The 19,250-nt window shown below is 45.9% G+C and overlaps 1 long non-coding RNA gene across 1 annotated transcript in view; it reads left to right on the top strand.

Annotated features, from left to right (window-relative positions):
- The first annotated feature begins 503 nt into the window (after window positions 1-503).
- The window catches only part of LOC138239230 (uncharacterized), a 35,030-nt gene continuing 16,283 nt past the window's right edge, over window positions 504-19,250 (top strand). The window contains exon 1 of the long non-coding RNA XR_011189705.1: window positions 504-725. This is a non-coding gene — a long non-coding RNA (uncharacterized lncRNA). The remainder of the gene's footprint in view (window positions 726-19,250) is intronic.

Here is a 19,250-nt window from a genome sequence, read left to right as displayed (position 1 = left end):
CGTTCCGCAGCACTTGGGGAGCGAACCCGGGTCTCCAGCGTAATGCAACAGGGCACCAGCCACGTGAGCTAAAGGAGACCTCCCACAGCCCAGGCAGCTGAGGTCCCTGCTACACGCATCGAGGGCGCTGACGTCACCGTATCCGAACTAGGTCTGCTACACCAGGTCAAAACTCCCACTATCATGAGCTGATAGTGAGACCGATGTGTGTGTAGCTGGATGTGTGCTCCAATGTGTTGTTGTTGAGGGTGAATTTGTACCTGTTTCCCTGAGGTCTGGCCTTCTTCTGGAAAACCATAACTCTGGTCTTGTCCAGATTGACTGTCACTGCCCAGGTCTAACAGTCCTGCTCCAGCAGTACCAGGCTCTGCTGCAGCCCCTGTTCTGTGGGAACAAAAAATGTTCCCCATTTTAGAAAATTGGCACTGAGAAGCTTACTTGAGAAAACATTTTTTTTAACGTGTTGACACTGCTTATTGTGTCCCTGCAGGTCGACATTCAGCTCACTCAGCAGTTCAGTCAAGTTTGTAAGGAATCTGCAACAACCCAGTTCGAATCCGGGACACGGCAGGAAGGGCGCTCCGCTTTTACTGCTTGCAGGAATGAAGGAAAATAAAAAAGCTGAATAGCAAAGTGTACTGCAAGGTTTCACCCAACTAATGTTGCTGTAACGCTGCTCTGTAGAGGTGAAAAGGATCCGATGCAGATGCAGGAGTCGTAGGGAGGTAAGTAAGCGTACAGAGCAAAACCAGGAGCTGAGTCGTAGTGCGAAGGCGAAGGTAGGTCGAGTTTGGGTAAAGGCACTGGTGGTGAACAATCCAAAACGTGAGACAGAATCATGGTCGAAAAGAGAGCTGCAGGGTCAAATCCGAAATAGGCACAGATGGCAAAGAATCCAAGGGGTGAGACGAGATCCGGAGTCCGAAGGCAAAAGGTGTAGGCAGAATTCCAGGAAGGCAAAAGGGTAAGAAATGCTAGGAAGAGCAAGAAGAAGTGGACTCAATACCGAGCAACGGGAAGTAGGTTAGAATAGTGCCGCACGGTAGAGCAATTGCAGGTGTGTTAACTCGTGCGGCGGCACTTGTTAATAGTAACCCGCTGCTGGTACTGATTACAGTAGCTCGCTTACGTGTTGATCTCTGCTGGCTGGTGGTCGTGACAGTTGCCCCACATAAATGATGTGAAAGAACAGTGCTTGACAGAGGAGTTCACTTCAATCAGAGAACAGGAGGGACTTGTTTACGCCAAGAATAGTCAAGGTATGGAACAATCTGCCCAGGCCTGTTGCTGGAGTCGAGGAATGAATACAAACACAATTACTGTAATTACTGTTCTACTGATTGAAAAATGGAACCGTTATTCACGTGCATCGGGGGAATAATTACAGCACTCATAGACTGAGTAAAGGTCAAGGTTCAAGAATGTGTCTCTGAAAATGGAGGCACGGCAGAAGAAACAACCGAGATCAAATCCCTGCAAGCATCAGTTTGCCAGAAAGGGGGTTGGAAAATACACCACAGGCAACTCCCGACTCAACAGGCAGTAAGTAAAAACATTTTTGGACATATGTGAAGTTATAAAGCATTTTTAGAGATATAGCCCAATGCTATTTGGGACTATATGTAGCTAAAAGCATGTTGATGGACCATTGATAAAGGTTAACAGCATACTTATGTGGCATGTATGCATTATGTACTTCGTTATTTTTGGTGTTGCTCATTCAGAAAACATGCTCACTTATTCACTTTCTCTAATTTATTTAGGGGGAAAGAGTTGTGATTATTGGCAGTTGAAAGATTCAGTGTCTCTGTATGAACTCCCTTAACTAGTTCCTGCTTTAGATCACTGGTAGTGTTGTCTGTTTGTGTGGAGTCTGCGTGTTCTTGCTGTGGGTCACTGGTTTGTGCGTCTGTGTGTGGAGTTGTGACTTTCTGAACATGGCATGTTAAAGTATGTAGAAAATCTAGATCAGGACCAGATACAATACATAGTGCAATACATAGTGATTTTTCTTTGTCTTACTTTCTCAATGAAAAATTGTCTTATTTTCAGTGATTATGACACTTCGGTATAACATAAAATATGCTTCAATGCCAGAATAAATAATCATGGAAAAAATGCTCACAGTGGACATTCATAGTTGTGATTAGAGGAATGTTATATACCAGGTGGGTAGTTGCATCAGCAAGCGTAGGCTGAAAAGGAACAAGTAAAGGTTTACTCCATGCTGAAAGGAGAAGAAACCGATTTCAGCTGTGAAGCCTTCTTCGGGTGTTCGGAAAGATAGGACAGTTGCCTACCATGCCACGTTCAGATGGTCATATTTTAAAAAAAGTACAGTAAAATTTCTTGTACTTCAGGATTTTGACAGTCTGTTACATTATCTCTCACACTTTGGCATCAGAATTGTAAGACGATTTTATAATCAACAATACTGATAGGACTACTATAACTTCAGCACTTAACTCAGAAGATTTAAAAATTTGCCTCAAAGACTCAGCACGTTACCTAGGCATCATATTAGACACAAGGCTCTCATTTAACTCTCATATTAAAACAGTATCTAAAACATGCTTCCTACAGTTATGAAATATTGCAAAACTAAGGCAGTTTCTCTCCACTCAAGACAGAAATTAATACATACTCTTATTTGAGGTTCTTAGTGAACAAGATGGACAAACTGGGAGCATTGGTGAGGAGTCAGAGGGAGTATAGAGAATGCAGTATCATGTGTTTCACCGAGACGTGGCTGCAGGAACTTATTCCGGACTCGAATGGTACCTTTGGCGGCTTTCAGAGACTGCGGGTGGACAGAAACATTGAGACCTCCGCCATTAACACCTGCAGCACTGACAGCGCTATGAGCACCATCCCCCAGGCCAGACTGACCAACACGGCTGACCAGGTGAAGAGGGAGCTGAGGAGGCTGCACCAGGGTAAGGCCACAGGACCAGATAACGTCTGTCCCAGATTTCTGAGGGCCTGTGCTGATCAGCTGAGCGGAGTGCTCCAGCGACTGTTCAACCTGAGCCTAAACTTGGAGAAAGTCCCTGTGCTCTGGAAGACATCATGCCTGGTCCAGGTGCCAAAGAAAGGGCGCCTCTCTGTCCTCAATGACTACAGACCAGTTGTGCTGACTTCTCATGTCATGAAGACACTGGAGAGGCTGGTCTTATCCCACCTGAGACCCCTGGTTAGTTCATCACTGGACACCCTACAGTTCGCCTACCAGCCCAGTGTTGGTGTGGAGTATGCAATCATCTACATGCTGCAAAGGGCCTACTCACACCTGGACAAGGCTGGCAACGCTGTAAGGATTATGTTTTTCGACTTCTCCAGTGCCTTCAATACTATCCCGCCCTTACCTCTAAGGAGGAAGCTGGAGGAGATGCAAGTCGGTGCCTCCATGATCTCATGGATCACTGACTATCTGACAGGCAGACCACAGTCTGTGAGACTTCAGAACTGTGTGTCTGAACAGGTAGTAAGTAACACAGGGGCTCCTCAGGGGACAGTTCTTTCTCCGTTCCTCTATAGTTCGGACTTTAAATACAACTCAAAGTCGTGCCACCTGCAGAAGTTCTCAGATGACTCTGCAATTGTGAGATGTATCTAGGGTGGGCAGGAGGAAGAGTACAGAGGACTGGTCAGCAGCTTTGTGGAGTGGTGTGGGGAGAACCAACTGCAATTGAATGTAACAAAGACGAAGGAACTGGTGGTAGATTTCAGGAGGAAAAAGGTCAAACCTACTCCTGTCTACATCCATGGGAGTGGCATGGAAATTGTCGACTCGTACAAGTACCTGGGAGTGCACATCGACGATAGACTGGAATGATCTTAGAACATCGAGGCCATTTACAAGAAGGGTCAGAGCCGACTTTACTTCTTGAGGAGGCTCAGATCCTTCAATGTAGTAAGATGCTTCACTTGTTCTATCAGTCGTTGGTGGCAAGCGCCATTTTCTATGCGGTGGTATGCTGGGGCTTTGGGATTAGAGCAGTGGATTCTAACAGGCTGAACAAGCTCATCAGAAGAGCAAGCTCTGTCATTGGGTCTGGCCTGGACCCCCTGGAGGTAGTGGCTGAGAGGAGAATGGTGTCCAAACTAGAGGCCATCATGGACAACGTCTCCCATCCCCTCTTTGACATGCTTGTAGAAATGAAGAATACGTTCAGCAATAGACTGATCCATCCATGGTGCGACAGGGAGTGCTACAGGAGGTAATTCTTGCCTTCTGTCATAAGACTACAATGCCTCCACCTTGCGTCTGGGCAGAGGCAACATTGACAGTAAGCTGTTTCTGGACTGAACAGTAAACTGATACATCTGTTCTTTTCTTTTTCCTGTTTATAACTGTTTTTGTGCAATATATGCCAGAGACCTGTGCAATACATTTATATTTATACTTATATTGAGCAATATGACTTTTTTGTGTACTGTTCTGTTCTGGTTTGTTCTTTGTGTGTTCTGGACTGTGAGTAATTCTTCTTAGTGCATTTCTGTACTGATTGTATTGTATTGCATGTATTGGATTAATATTATTGTATCATTCGTTAAACTGTTGCTGTGTTGTCTGTGTTAAGCTGCTGTTGCACTGCCATTTCCCTCACGGGATCAATAAAGTATCTATCTATTTACAGCAGGTTAGACTACTGCAATGCCCTACTATCAGGGAGCACTCACCACTCTTTCAACACCTTACAGCGAATTCAAAATGCAGCAGCTAGAATTGTTTCTAGGAGCAGAAAGTACAACCATATAACCCCCATACTTTGCTCTCTTCATTGTCTTCCTGTCAGGTACAAGGTGGACTTCAAAATCCTTCTACTTACTTACAAGGCTCTCAGAGGTCAGGCACCTGTCTATTTAATGGAACTTATTAATGTTTACCATCCAAGTCGCCTGCTTAGATCACAGAATGCAGGTCTTCTTCATATTCCACGAATTAATAAAATAACAGTTTGTGGTAAAGCCCTTAGTTGCATGGTCCCTAGCTTATGGAACAGTCTCCCACCCCATATTTGGGATACCAAGTAAATCTCAGTATTCGAATCCAGACTTAAGACCTATTATTTCATAGGTCTTGATAGCCTACTCACACCTTACATTTTAGCCTGCTGCAACCATGGCTGCTGGTGCTGCTGTACATGCCATTGTGTGTCCCTGTGTTGGCCCATCAGGTAGATGCATCTGATCTGACGAAACTATCCTATTCTCCTCCCCACATGTACCCAGGCTGGGTACCATCTGAGTTGGATGCTGCATCACTGCCATGGATCCAAGAAGAACATTGTGGATATAGCTATCGTTTAGGAGGAATTTACTGGTCTACAGAGATGTGCTTGGAGTACTAACACAACATATTGAGAAAGCATGGTGTACGTACAAGGAACATGTGTGGAGACTGAGAGGAAACAGGACGGAGATGCTGTTATAGGAGCACTTTGATTTGATAGAGTGAACACATTGGCTTGGAAATAAATTTAGAATTAACTATCCCTACAAATATGTCACTCATTCTGCTGTGCAGTCTTTGCTATTGATCATTTTGGTTGAGGCAATAGACTAAGTGTAGTTGTCACGATCGCTAACCCCTCTTCTTAAGGGAGCTCCAGCCCTTCCTCGTTCCCTCCTATTGTTTGCACCTGAGCCCTATTCCCGTTCCCCCTTAAAAGCCAGATGCGGACCTCACTCCTGGTTCCTCATTGATTTCTGTATCATGAGAGCCCGGGGTCTTGCTGCGTCTGGCTCCGTTATGCTTTTAACTTTCTGTTCCTAGTTCCTGGTTCCCCTCGCCGGTTCCAACCCGGTTCGTGTTTCAATTCCCTGGATGGATCCCCTGGCCTTGGACTCTACCCTTTGTCTTGGATTACTCTTTTGGATTTCCTTCATGGATTGTTCGCCTGGATTCACTTCCCCTGGACACCTGCACGCCATGGACATGCCCCCCGTCTCCAGACCCTTTTCCTGCATGACTATTTTTCCCCTTGTGTCTTCACTATTCTGGATTGTGTCGTCCGCATAGGGTCCGGAAAGAACTGTTCATTACAGTAGTCATAGAGCGAGGATTTTACTGACACCCGAAGAAGGCTCTATAGCTGAAGTGATGTGTTTCTCTTTCCTCTACTTTTCAACATGGAATAAACTTTGCCTGTTCCTACTTGATTTTATGCATTTGCTATTTTTTCTACAGAAGTCATTACTTTGTTCCCATGCCTTAAAGTCAAACTAAATTTAATTTCTTACTGTGTAAAACATATATTTAGTTAAGATACGTTAAAGAATTCCAAGATTTCTGTTTTTGTATTTGCAAAATACTTTTATAAGTAATAGAGTGGTTACACGTATTGTCATTAAAATAATGTTTTGTAATCAGGAGGGAGGGCCATCACAATTCAGCAGAAAGTGCACTTTTTCCCCAATGCACTGTCTCATGCCATGTTCAGTGGGTCATATTTAAAAAAACACTAGTAAAATGTCTTGTACTTCAGGGTTCTGATAGTCTGTTACAGTGTCTCACACCTCAGTGTCAAAATTGTGAGACGTTTTTATAATCGGGGGTAGTGCCATAGTAATAAGCAGAAAGTGCAATCACCTTTTCCCAGTGTAAGTTCGTGTTACTGTGAGTTTTTAAAATTGGTTTGCGATTTTCTGAAATATATTCCATACAAAAATACAATTTGGACAGTTGCCATTTATTTGGATAGTCCCTTTCACTGAGGATATGTACATGAAGCCATCTACAGGCAAAAGAGCATATCACCACAGCAGCATTTAAGGTGGAAGGAAAACGCTAACCGCTTCGCCACCATTAGATATGTTTACTTATAGTTTACTTATCTTTCTAGTTCTCAGGTTTACATGTGTAGGTGTTTTGTGAATTTACTGGGAATTTATTAGTTGTAACAGCAATCACGTTTCTTATGGCTATTAGAAAATCAATCAATCAGTGACGCACACATACGGATTCAATAAATAAGATACATTTATTAAAACATAAATTGTGCATAAAACATATAACAGTCTACCTGGATACAGGTGGCTGATCTTACTGTGAGGGTTATCAAAGTACAAGGAATATTATCATGAAGTGTTCGCTGGGGGTAGGTGTAGGACACCTGCTCGCTCCTCCCTTCCCTCGCTAGGGGGCCAGGGAGCTGCCCCAGCACTGGGATAGCTAGTTCACAGTCATGGAACTCAGTATCAATCACCAGGCCCACGTCAGTGTGAGCGGGGATTCTGACATCCCCCTTTCCCGTGTCTTGCACTGATGGGCAGGTGGCCAGGCCATTCAGCTCCAGTCTGGGAGTACCACAGATGGTCAGGTTCAGGCTGACAAGCTGGGCTGATGGTTGTGGGAAAACCTTCTCGGCTTTCATTCTTTGTCCTTTCCTTGGGTCCAGGTGTACTGGAAACCCTGCAGTCGAGGCAGGGACAATCAGGTCGGTCTCATTCACTACCTGGTAGGCCTGAGGAATGGTTTGACCAGATCGCATGTTCTCTGGGTCGCAGCTTAGGGAACTAGCATCTGGGTCCACCACAGAATCTATGACTGTGGAACCAGGGTCACCTGGCGATGGCTCTGAGACAGCTGCTCAAACAGATCCTCACTAATAGTGGGCTACTCAGAGCTAAGGGTGAGGACTGCATGACCAACCTGCACTCCTGCCATCTGGACCCCTCCCACCACTACGGTATGGTGGTCTTGACCCCCCTTGGGTGCCAATGTGCACTGCAAGGCTTCCTTTTCATCACCAGGCAGAGAGATCTGCTCCTCTTCAGGGATGGAAAAGGGGTGTGCTTCACCTGGCTGGTCAGGTGGCCACTTGGACCACTCCTCCTGCAGCAGGGAGACTGTAAGGGCGCTGGCCAGGGCTGGACTTTCCTGTATATTCAGGAAGCAAGAAAATACATTTATTTCTTGTCAGGGGGACCAGAAGGAACCTCTTCATCAGCTACTGGGTTCTTTGGGTACTATGTTAGCACAGTGTAGCGATACAAAACTTCATTTTCAGCTCAAATAAATGCTTTTGTTAAACTTTTGACATCCCACTGTAACTGTTGTGACCAGAACTGCATACAGACTCAGATATAAAAAATGTTCAGAAAGATACAAAACATCATTTTCAGCTCACATAAACACTTCTGTGCGACATTTGACATCCCATTGTAACTATTGTGACCATAACTGCATACAGACTCAGATATTCTCAACAATGTTCAGAAAGATACAAAACGTCCTTTTCAGCTCAAATAAACGCTTTTGTGCAACCTTTGACATCCCACTGTAACTCCTGTGACCAGAACTGCATACACTCAGATATAATCAACAATGTTCAAAAAGATACAAAATGTCATTTTCAGCTCAAATAAATGCTTTTGTGCAACATTTGACATCCCACTGTAACTCCTGTGACCAGAACTGCATACAGACTCAGATATAAAAAATGTTCAGAAAGATGCAAAACATCATTTTCAGTTCACATAAACACTTCTGTGCAATGTTTGACATCCTACTGTAACTCCTGTGACCAGAACTGCATACAGACTCAGATATTCTCAACAATGTTCAGAATGATACAAAAAGTCATTTTCAGCTCAAATAAACGCGTTTGTGCAACCTCTGGCATCCCACTGTGACTGTTTTGGCCAGAACTGCATAGTGACTCAGATATTAGCAAGAATGTTCAGAATTTGACAAAACGTCATTTTCAGCTGAAATAAACGCGTTTTTGCAACCCTTGGCATCCCACTGTAACTGCTGTGGCCAAAAGTGCATACCGAGTCAGATCTTAGGACCAATGTTCAGACTTTGTCAAAATGTCTTTTTCAGCTCAAATAAACGTGTTTGTGCAACGTTTGACATCCCACTGTAACTCCTGTGACCAGAACTGCACACAGACTCAAATATTACCAACAATGTTCAGACTGATTCAAAATGTGGTTTTCAGCTGAAATAAATGCATTTTTGCAACCTTTGGCATCCCACTGTAACTGCTGTGGCCAGAAGTGCATACTGAGTCAGATATTAGCAACAGTGTTGTAGCGGCGAGGCTTAATAATAAGAAAGAATTAAGTGTTCTGGGCTTTCCCAAATGAGTCCCATCTCACCCTCCATCTCTGTGGATGTTTTCTTTTGATAAGGAACAGCTCCCAGACAGGGATGCACTTAGCTAAGCCTGGCTATCATGATCAATGGTCATCCATTGGCGCCTATCTGTCTAGGGAGTGCCAAATGGACATCTGGACTGCATTCCTAAGTGTCAGGAGTAAGTGACTCATATCTCACCTTGATCAACCAATCAGGGACTGGTAGGGCCGAGTAACCCATGTGGGACTCTGATGCCCATAGAACTTTCAGCCAATCAACGAGCTGAAGTTCCTTCAGGTAAAAACAGGCAACAAAGAGATTCAGTAAGATTCAGAGGGAATTCTGAGACTATTCTAAAGGGAATTCAAAGGAGAATTCCAGGGCAGGACGGCCCAGGAGTAGAAGGCTCCCAAGGGCAGGACATTCTCGCAGCGCGCCTCCTGACCATCCTGAGACTCAGCCCGGACAACCACGGAATGGCCAGTGTGTCCGAGTGTCAGAACTTTCCTTTGTTCTAAGAGTCTAGAGCGGAGGTTGCCAGAGAGTAACCAGAGGATCCACCCGAGGTTAGCACCAGCAGCAGGCCTCGTCAACAGGTCAGAACTGTGGACAGCTGAATCACTATTCAGAACTAGCTCTTCATCAGGAACGAACCGGTCCTCTTCCTGACTTGCTGGGACCCACAGTCATCTTTTCTCCTCTGCACAAACGTTGCTAGTTAAAGCCAACACTAATTAGCAGGCCAGTGAGCATCAGCAGTGCACCTTCGCAAGCTGCACAGCACAGCCTGGCACCGAGCCAGAGAGCGCGGATTGGACAGCAACAGCCTGCAACTGGTTCTTTGTGCCCGCAGGAGATCTGAATCCCCAGAGATTGGATGAGTATTCAACTTCAATGCATTACGGCTCAAGAGTTCAATTGTTATCCCAACCAGTTGATATCAATTTAATTCCTAAGAGTTATGTACTTGTTTTGAGTATCTAATGTAGAAGTTAGAACCAAGTTCATTTACGAAACGGTCTTAATGAATGATATACTGAACGTATGTCCTCTTGATATGTGTAACACTTCGTAACTGACTGAATATGTATCTTTTGTATTCTGATAACCCTCTCGATAAGATCTGTTAGTTTATATGCATATTCCATGTATTAATAAATGTATCCTCATGTATTAGTACCTGTGTGTGTGCGTTGTTTGAGTTATGTCGCATGGTTAGATTCTAAAGCCATCAAAAGAATCAACCTTGTGATTTACTGCTACAATTAATAATTGTCTCAGTAAATGCCCAAACCCTACAGAACTGGTGCCTTCAGAGAGCACACTACATTTTGGCTATGGCAACGCTACAGTGTTCAGAATTTGTCAAAACTTCGTTTTCAGCTCAAATAAACGCGTTTGTGCAACCTCTGACGTTCCACTGTGACTGCTGTGGCCAGAAGTGCATACTGAGTCAGATATTAGCAAGAATGTTCAAAATGGGACAAAACGTTATTTTCAGCTCAAATAAACACATTTGTGCAACCTTTGAGATCCCACTGGGACTGCTGTGGCCAGAACTACATACAGATGCAGCAATTCAAAGTGCGCGGTATAAACCCGTACAGCGGGCAAATCATTACGTTGTACCGAGTCATAACGCGTCGTACTGTGGTACGTGATTGGCTGGCCAAAATGACCGACAGGGGCACTCGTGGTGCGTTGGTTGGTCGTGGAAAGATTTAATCATTAAATGTTTTTACTGTGCACATTTTAATCTGCTTAGTATTGAATATTTATATGGAATTTTACAACTAAAGGGAAATTTTAGTAGCTGAGCATAAAAAGAAGAGGAGCATAACGCATCTGAAGGTCATAAACCATATTAATTTAGGAACATAAACATATTATGTAAACTGTATGTTGCTGGTATTGGTATTTTAAAGAAAAAATACACACCAATATTCCATTTCTCCTAAACATTTTAAGCATCAAAGTCTTACATGTGGTTATTTCAAAACGTTTTTATGTGGTCCTTTTGACCATATTACTGTATGTGTGTTGCTGTTTCAGTGTGTGTCACATGACTTGCCTTGGTGGCGTGATTTACAGTATAAGCGTGAGGTCAGGTGTTCAAATCCAGCAATCGCTATGAGTTTCTTTTAACAAATAAACATTTCTTTGAAAAACTAAAATAGCAAATGTTATGGACACTTCAGTATATTGACATTTTTTATATTTCTAAATATCACAACATGTTCGTACTGTATATACACAGTGGTACCGCAGGTTGTACTGTAGGGCGCAAATCTACGTGAGCCCAAAAGCCCTACATTAATGTTGTGCATTCACCTGGTGCTGCGTGGTTTTCATCACTCTCTGCAGGAGTGCTGGCTGTGCCAAATTAAACCGGTCTCACAGGTATTTTCAAAGTAGAAGAGAGCGAGTCTTCCAGCGAAAGATACTCCCTCTTCCCCCACGGACACATGTTTTCTTAGAAAAACAGATTCACAGCATGAAGCTGTGTCAGTCTTCTGTGTAAAAAAAATCGGTTTGAACACCATTGGTGTTGTTTTTAATAAGCTGCTGAGTCAAGTATACAGATGCAGCCATTCAAAATGCGCGGGCGATACCGTATTATTTTCCGGTGCGCTGTATGCAGTCTACTGCGAGTTACCGGTTGTAGCGGCAATGCTTGTTAATAATCTAATCTTTCCACGTTTGATCCCATGAGGAAGTAATATACACTCCTGCTTTGCTTAACGATGGTATGAAAAATAAATCTAAATAGTGAGAAAGCTATGCTTAAAAAGTGAATTAAGGGACTTAGAATGCAAAGATAATGATTTACATTGTGTTGTCAGATTGTAAACCAATAAAGGCATTTAATTAAACACGCATTTGCGATTTTAATCAAAATGGGGAAAATTAGGTTAGACCATTACACATGCCATACACTTCCTTGTGATCATCTTAGAATCGTTGAGCTGCAAGTTTTTTTATACTTGGCATTCAGAAATACATTTGAAAATAGTTTTGTGGTGTATGCATAGATGAAACTTTTCTAAAATGTATAACAAAATTAAAGACGATTAAAATCTGTAATCTGTAATCTTTCCACATGTAATGTCATTAGAAAGTACAATAAGTTCCTGATTTGTCTGTTCCCTCACAGCTGAAGGAGGATTCACAGCAGAAACATTGCAGGCTGACGTGGCTACCCACCCAAGTAAATGTATTACAGTAAATGTTTATATCATTATATCAACATTTTTATTTCTTTTTTAAGCCATTTTTTTTACTACGCTCCAATATTTTTTTGTTCATATCTTCGGAAAGGAAACACAGAAAGCCTTCAAACCAAATGTATTTTAAAGACCATGAGTTGCGAAAATGTTCACAGCTTACACATAAAACTATCAGTGAGCTAATTCTATTTTTTTAAACCTTCATTGATGTGTAATTACGCACTAGCTGGAATCCGAGGGGATCACTGTGTACACATGTTGTGATATTTAGATATTTAGAAATAGTGCCACCAGGCGTTGCTGGATGTACGCGGGGACCAGTGGTACAACTACGCGGTGTTGGCGTCGGCCCTCCGGAGGCATTTCGGCAGAGAGTAGAGGCACCGGGACTGCTGTGGGAGAGGTTGGCCTAGTGGGAGAGCCACTGTGTCCGGTCGCTGCAGACTTGGCTTACTTATCCCGCCAGGGTTACCCTACTCTCCTGGAGGAGGCCCACCAGGACATATCGCTCCAGGCGTTCCTCCGGGCCCTGGCGCTGACTGAGGTGGAGCGCCAAACGATGCTGGCTGCGCCGGTCTCCTTGGAGTAGGGGCGAGCGTACCGGAGCTGACTCCCTGGCTGCCCGGCCAGGCAGTTGACGGGGCAGCCGCAGGGGGGAATTCGGGGGCCAAGTGCAACGGTGAGATAAGCCCACCCCTCACCCCAAGTCCGTAAAGGCGCTCTGCGTACTGTGGGAGGCCCTGGAGGTGAGGGATGGGGTGCTGCACCGGGGGTGGCAGGTGCCCTCCAGCAGCGAGGTCAGGTGGTAGTTTGTGGTGCCGCGGTCGCTCCACAGGGCGGTTCTCCAAGCAGCGCACTTCAGCTCCGCGAAAACCCTGCGGTGACTCCAGGCCTTCTATTGGGGTCTCTGTCACTGGGACGTGGAGCGGTTCTGCCGGACATGCGCAGTTTGCGTGGCTCAGAAGGGTCCTCCTGGGCACTCACGGGTGCCCCTCCAGCAACATCAGGTGGGGGAGGTCTGCTACCATGACCGGTTCGGGAAGCAAGGGAGGGTGGTGGTCCTGCACCGAGACCGCCTGGCTCCCTTCAGGGCTCGCGAGAGGGCGCTTGAATGGGAGGGCGCAGAGGGTAGCAGCCAGGTCCAGATTTCACCGGGCCGGAGTGGGCTGACACAGCGGGCGCACTTGTCAGGTGCCACAGAGGCTGCAGGATTGTGTGCTGGATGTAGGCAGGCTATTCAACGTCAGTGGGATGCCCAACGTCTCAGGTGGGGGCAGTGTAACACATTCATCCCGGGCAGCGGCCAAAGAGCGCCCGGCTGGGGAACGCAGTGAGGGGCAGGACAGGAGTGAAAGTGGTCAGGTTGGGGTTTAGGAACGCCACTGACCAGTGCAGCTGTCCCACAGTGAAACGGGTGTACAGTCTTGTGGACTTCACAGCGGTCCCTGGTGGACTGCACAGCGGCCCGGTATGCCCAGAGGGCGAGGGGTAAGTGGCAGTCCCAGTCCCGCTGGTGCTGGGAAACCAGGGTGGCCAGTTGAGTGGAGAGTGTCCTGTTAAAACGCTCCACCAACCCGTCGCCCTGGGGATGCAGTAGGGTGGTCTGCATTTTCTTAATCTCCAGGCGCTGGCACACCCCCGCGAACACCCGGAACTCGAAATTCCGCCCCTGGTCGCTGTGGAGCTCTTCCGGCACCCCCAGCCTGACAAACATCCCCTCCAACGGGGTGTCGGCTATGGTGGACGCGCTCTGATTCAGTAGGGTGTAGGCCTCGGGCCTGGCGATGTTTTCGTAAAATAATCCATCGCCACCAGGACGTATCGACTGTTCCGCGCACGTCCGGCAGAACTGCTCCACGTCCCTGTGACAGAGACCCCAATAGAAGTGGCCCTGGAGTGTCCGCAGGGTTTTTGCGGAGCCGAAGTGCCCCAAGCCCGGCTGGCTGTGCACCGCTTGGAGAACCGCCCCGTGGAGCAGACCACGGCACCACAAACTGCCACCTTACCTCGCCACTGGAGGGCACCCGCCACCCTCAGCACAGCACCCCTCCCTCACCTAAAAGGCCTCCCACTGTGCGCAGAGCGCCTTCACGGACTTGGGGTGAGGGGCGAGCTCCTCCCGCGCGGGCCAGGTCCCCGCCGCCTTCCAGCGGAGCACCGGCCCGATGTCAGGGTCTGCCTCCTGCTGCTGTGCCAGGTCTACCAGACCCTCACCAAATGGCCCACTCAGGGACGTGGCCGCGGTGCTCGCTTCCCCCTCGCTACGGGCGGCCTCCTCGTGCTGCTCCCGCCGGGCCAATAGTGGCAGTCAGTCCTCCGCGAGAGAGCGTCTGCATTTCGGTGGCGAGACCCCGCACAGTGCACTACCGTGAAGTCGTACTACTGCAGGATCTCAATCCACCGCACCATTTGACCCTACGGCTCTTTGAAATTGAGCAGCCAGGTGAGGGACGCATGGTCCGCCTGCAGTTTAAACCGGGTCCCAAACATATAGGGCTTGAAGTGGCGGACCGCTGCGACTACAGCCAGCAACTCCCTCCGGATGACACAATAATTTCTCTCAGCCGTATTGAGCACCCGGCTGAAGAACGCGACGACCCTCTTTTCGTCTGGCCCCTCCTGTGCTAGTACTGCACCCACCCCCGTATCACTGGCGTCTGTATCCTGCACATAGGCCAGCGTTGGATCCGGGAAGGCCAGGACAGGGGCCCCCACCAGTGCCTCCCGCAGCCCCCGGAAGGCTGCCTCATAGTCCGTGTCCCACACAAAACGCCGCCCCTTCTCCGTGAGGCGGTGCAGCGGGGCAGCGAGGCTGGCGAAGTCCCGGACGAACCTCTGATAATAAGATGCCAACCCCAGGAAACTGGGGAACTCCTTTATGGTGGGGGGCACCGGCCAGTTGCACACCGTGGCAACCTTTCCCGGGTCCGTGGCCACCCCTCGCGGCCTGACCACATGCCCCAAGAAAGTGATCTCACATTTTCCAGGGTTGAGCCTCAACCCGGCCAGCCAGATGCAAGCCAAAGCTACCCGGAGGCTCGCCAGGGCCTGCTCGAAATCCTGGGCATACATGAACAAATCGTCCAAGTAAATCACGCACTTGCTCCTGCGAACTGACGCCAGCACTCGCTCCATCAATCGATCAAACGTTGCCGGGGCATTACACAGTCCGAAAGGCATGACTGTGAACTGCCAGAGCTCTTGGCCAATGGAGAAGGCCGTCTTCGGGCGAGCCTCTGGGGCGAGCGGAACCTGTCAGTAACCGCAGCGGAGATAGAGTGAGCTGAACCAGGTCGACCCGGAAATGTAGTCCAGCGCATCATCCATCCGAGGCAGAGGATAGGAGTCTTTCTGGGTGACCTCGTTCAACTCCTTGTAGTCTACACAAAACCTCCATGAGCTGTCCTTCTTCTGGACTAAAACGACCAGTGCAGTCCTCCCAGCAGCTGCCTCATCAACCGCCCGGCCGGGCGGCCCGAGAGTCAGCTTCACGTGGCGCTGCACCTCAGTCGGAGCAATGGCCCGGAGGAACTCCTGGAGTAGGGTAACCCTGGCGGGATAAGTATGCCATGTCTGCAGCGATTGGACCCAGTGGCTCTCCTGCTAGGCGGCAGCGTTGGTCCCCGGGTACATCCAGCAACGCCTGGCAGGCCTTCCGCTCCAGGACGGCTGCGAGGTGGCCCGCCATCTCCACCTGAGACCAGCTGTTTGCCCAGGCTGCCATCTGGAACTGGGCCTCAAACATTTGCCATTGGACCTCCCCATTATATTGGCTCAGTCTCACCGCCGCAGGCTGGTGCAGGGGTGGCAGGCTGGACCCTTCTGGTCTGGCGTCTCCTTCCCGCTACATGGCCTGAGGCAACACAGGAAAGGGCCCTTCTTCCGCTGAGTAGGTCGCCGTCAGGCAGCCCTGAAAAGGGGTGTGGCCACTGGCGGTGCTGAGGGGTCGTCCCGGCTCCTGGCGGCTGCTGCTCGCCCCCAAAAAGCACTTTAGGGGGTCATTCGGCTGCTGGGGGACCCGGCGCTTCTCCGAGTTCAACATCAACTGCCTTTTGCTGTCCATCCTCCCGCTTCTGACACCAATTTAACGAATTTGGGATCGGTAAGGACGAACACAGAGACTCAAACTTGTGGAGTTTATTTACATATACATTTTGGAATATATATAATTAATAAAGATGTCTAAAATACTACATCCATCTTATTTATTTTATTTAAATATTTCAGAAAGTGTCTTTATTTCTTAAAAGTACAACTGACAAATCTGCTGGGAAATGAACTCAGCACCTAGCTCACAGCCACAACAATGCTACCACTGAACTAAATCATGACTTGGTTTGAGCAGCCTCTATGGACAAGCTTTATATTTTCCATTGCAACAATCATGACAGAAAATGTAGTTAAAAAAGCAAGTCAAAATGTTTCCACAATAACTACAAAACTAACAATAACAATAACTACATAAATTAATATAATTCATTATATTTGTCTTATAAATCTGTGATAAGTTGACCGCAGAGTCAGAGAGTTGAACTGATTTCTGATATACTGCATCTTCAGCGAAGACCTCTTTGAAAGCTTCAGTTGTCGAGAACGTTATAATGATCGTTACACATGCTAGTGAAACTTGAAAAATATTGTTAGAGTTATGAATATTGATTACAATTGCAATTCGCGAGAAGAAGATTGCACCGAAAAAAATTGCACCTGTTGTTTTCGTCACATAGAGTAATAAAAAGTTCCGAGTTTGTTGGTACCTTTAAACTTTCTTATTGACAGTCACGTGAGCACCTTCTTGTATTGTAACACAACACTGGAAGGAGCACTTACTGCAACACAAAGTTGGAAGATAAGTATTTATTGAGTAGGCCAGAGAAATGTTACACAGAGAAAAACAATTGATTCATAGAGGAATTCTATCTAGTAGGTTTCTGTCATGACTGGTTCTCAGGCAACACTGTTACTGCAACCAAAAACAGATTTTCCTTCTTTTCATAACTTTCATTTATATTCAAAATGATTCTGCAGTAATAGTGAAATACAATCCAAAATTGAATGAATGAAAACGAAAGCAAGTTGCCTTGTAACATACTGTTCAACAGTAAAATACTGTATAAACCAGTTCTTACCAGCATAATCTTCGTGTTAGGTCCTGTCTGGTATATTTCTTCAGAGGCTCCGATGAAAACATATGACCTCATTCTTTTCTGCAGTTTCAAGTTGCATAATTAATTTCTAAAGGTCAACCATAACTTAAACATTGCACATATATGCATATTTTGTGATGTTTCATTTGTTGTATTTAATTTTCTTCTATTCCCGCCAATTGATCCTTCATTATGCTTTTAAACTTGTTTTAAACAACTAGACGAACAAATAGAACTAAAAGAAATATTCACATACATGTGTACAAATTTAATGCGATATTTGGAATTGCTTGTGTGACAGAATATCCTCAAATTCTGGTTCAAACTGTCGCCCCCAGAATCAAAATCTGCTTGAGGTGCTCATCAGAGAGTGAAGTTTGAAATTTAGGTTTTACATATTTCATCTTTGAAAATGTTTGTATACACAAATATGTGGAGGCAAAGACAGAAATCATTCCACTAGCACATGTTTTAATGTTCTTAAAACTATCTTTAGGCAGTGATTTATAGAGGGTTGGGCAACCAGTTGACCTTGGACCCCTAGAGGTATTTTTTTCTCCCTAAAAAGGAGAGACACACTGTCACACACTGTCACACACTGAGACATGGGGCTGGATGTTGCTCAGAGAGAGCAACCAGCTCATATCCAGCTATCTCTCTACACACTGACACACTAATAGCTTATGTTGGTTTAGTCGGGAGGGGAGTGAAACTATAAGTCAAATCTCCTTACCTTTTGCAAATGTCAGTATTGTTAATTTCACAGTAGTATGTCAAATGACGTTCTTCTAAGTCAATTCTCAGATATCACCGTTGAGCGATTCACCTTAAACAACCAACCTTTGACAACAGCTACACACGTAAAACGAAACAATTTTTCACGGGAGTGGATTGATCACTTATTATACATTTGTGTAATGTGACATGAGGTTGGGCGCAGAAAAAACAACGTATCAGGGCTTGTTTTCAGTTGTTTGTGTTTCAAGGAGCTATGGGTTGGAATAGGAGAAGACTAAATACACTAAAGGAGACATTACAAATATGCATGCCTGTGTGATGTTTGTTTTATGGCTGATTTTTATAAAATAATTGTGGAACTTGTAATTGCAGAGTGCCTTGGTACTGTACTTAATTTTGGGTTTTGGGCAGTATTAATTCAACCGATGAAAGCCATGTTGACAATGTTAGTCAATTATCTGTCTTTTTTTTCATTTTTGCTACTGGTGATGAAACACTAACGTTGTTAGAAAAAAACGCAGTTCCTTTGCATTCGCAACAAGAGAGTAGTGTGATGCTAGCTACAGTAAGCGAGGCTAACTTGGCAGCACCTTTAAAAATAAATGTTCCCTAAACCCTGCTTCAGAAACAAAAAATCCTGGACCAGGTAAAGTCACATTTATAGAACAACAAGAATTGTAACATTCTCAAAACTAGGTGGAATAGGTAATACCACAGGTAATAGGAAATTTCAGTTTTTCATTAATGTTTTGCTTTCTTGCAAACTTTTTGGTATTTTTATATCACTTCCTTCTTGCAAATTGACACAGACCTGTGCCCTGCTAAACGTCGGTCTCTCTACACACTGTCGCACACTGTCACACACTGATAGCTGATGTTGGTTTTATCCTTTACTGCACGGTTCCAGTCTGGGAACAGCAACTGGTCTAATACAGTGGTTCTCAAACTGTGGTACGTGTATCTACAGTGGTTCGTGGTGTGCCACCAGGTGGTATGCCAAATGACCCTGGAACTGTGTTGAGTGCGCAGAAAAAATCGGGACGGGTT

This window comes from Lepisosteus oculatus, chromosome 1 (assembly GCF_040954835.1).
Source record: "Lepisosteus oculatus isolate fLepOcu1 chromosome 1, fLepOcu1.hap2, whole genome shotgun sequence".
NCBI lineage: Eukaryota > Metazoa > Chordata > Actinopteri > Semionotiformes > Lepisosteidae > Lepisosteus > Lepisosteus oculatus.
Note: the sequence above shows the minus strand (reverse complement) of the source record. Positions and strands in the feature narration are given on the sequence as shown.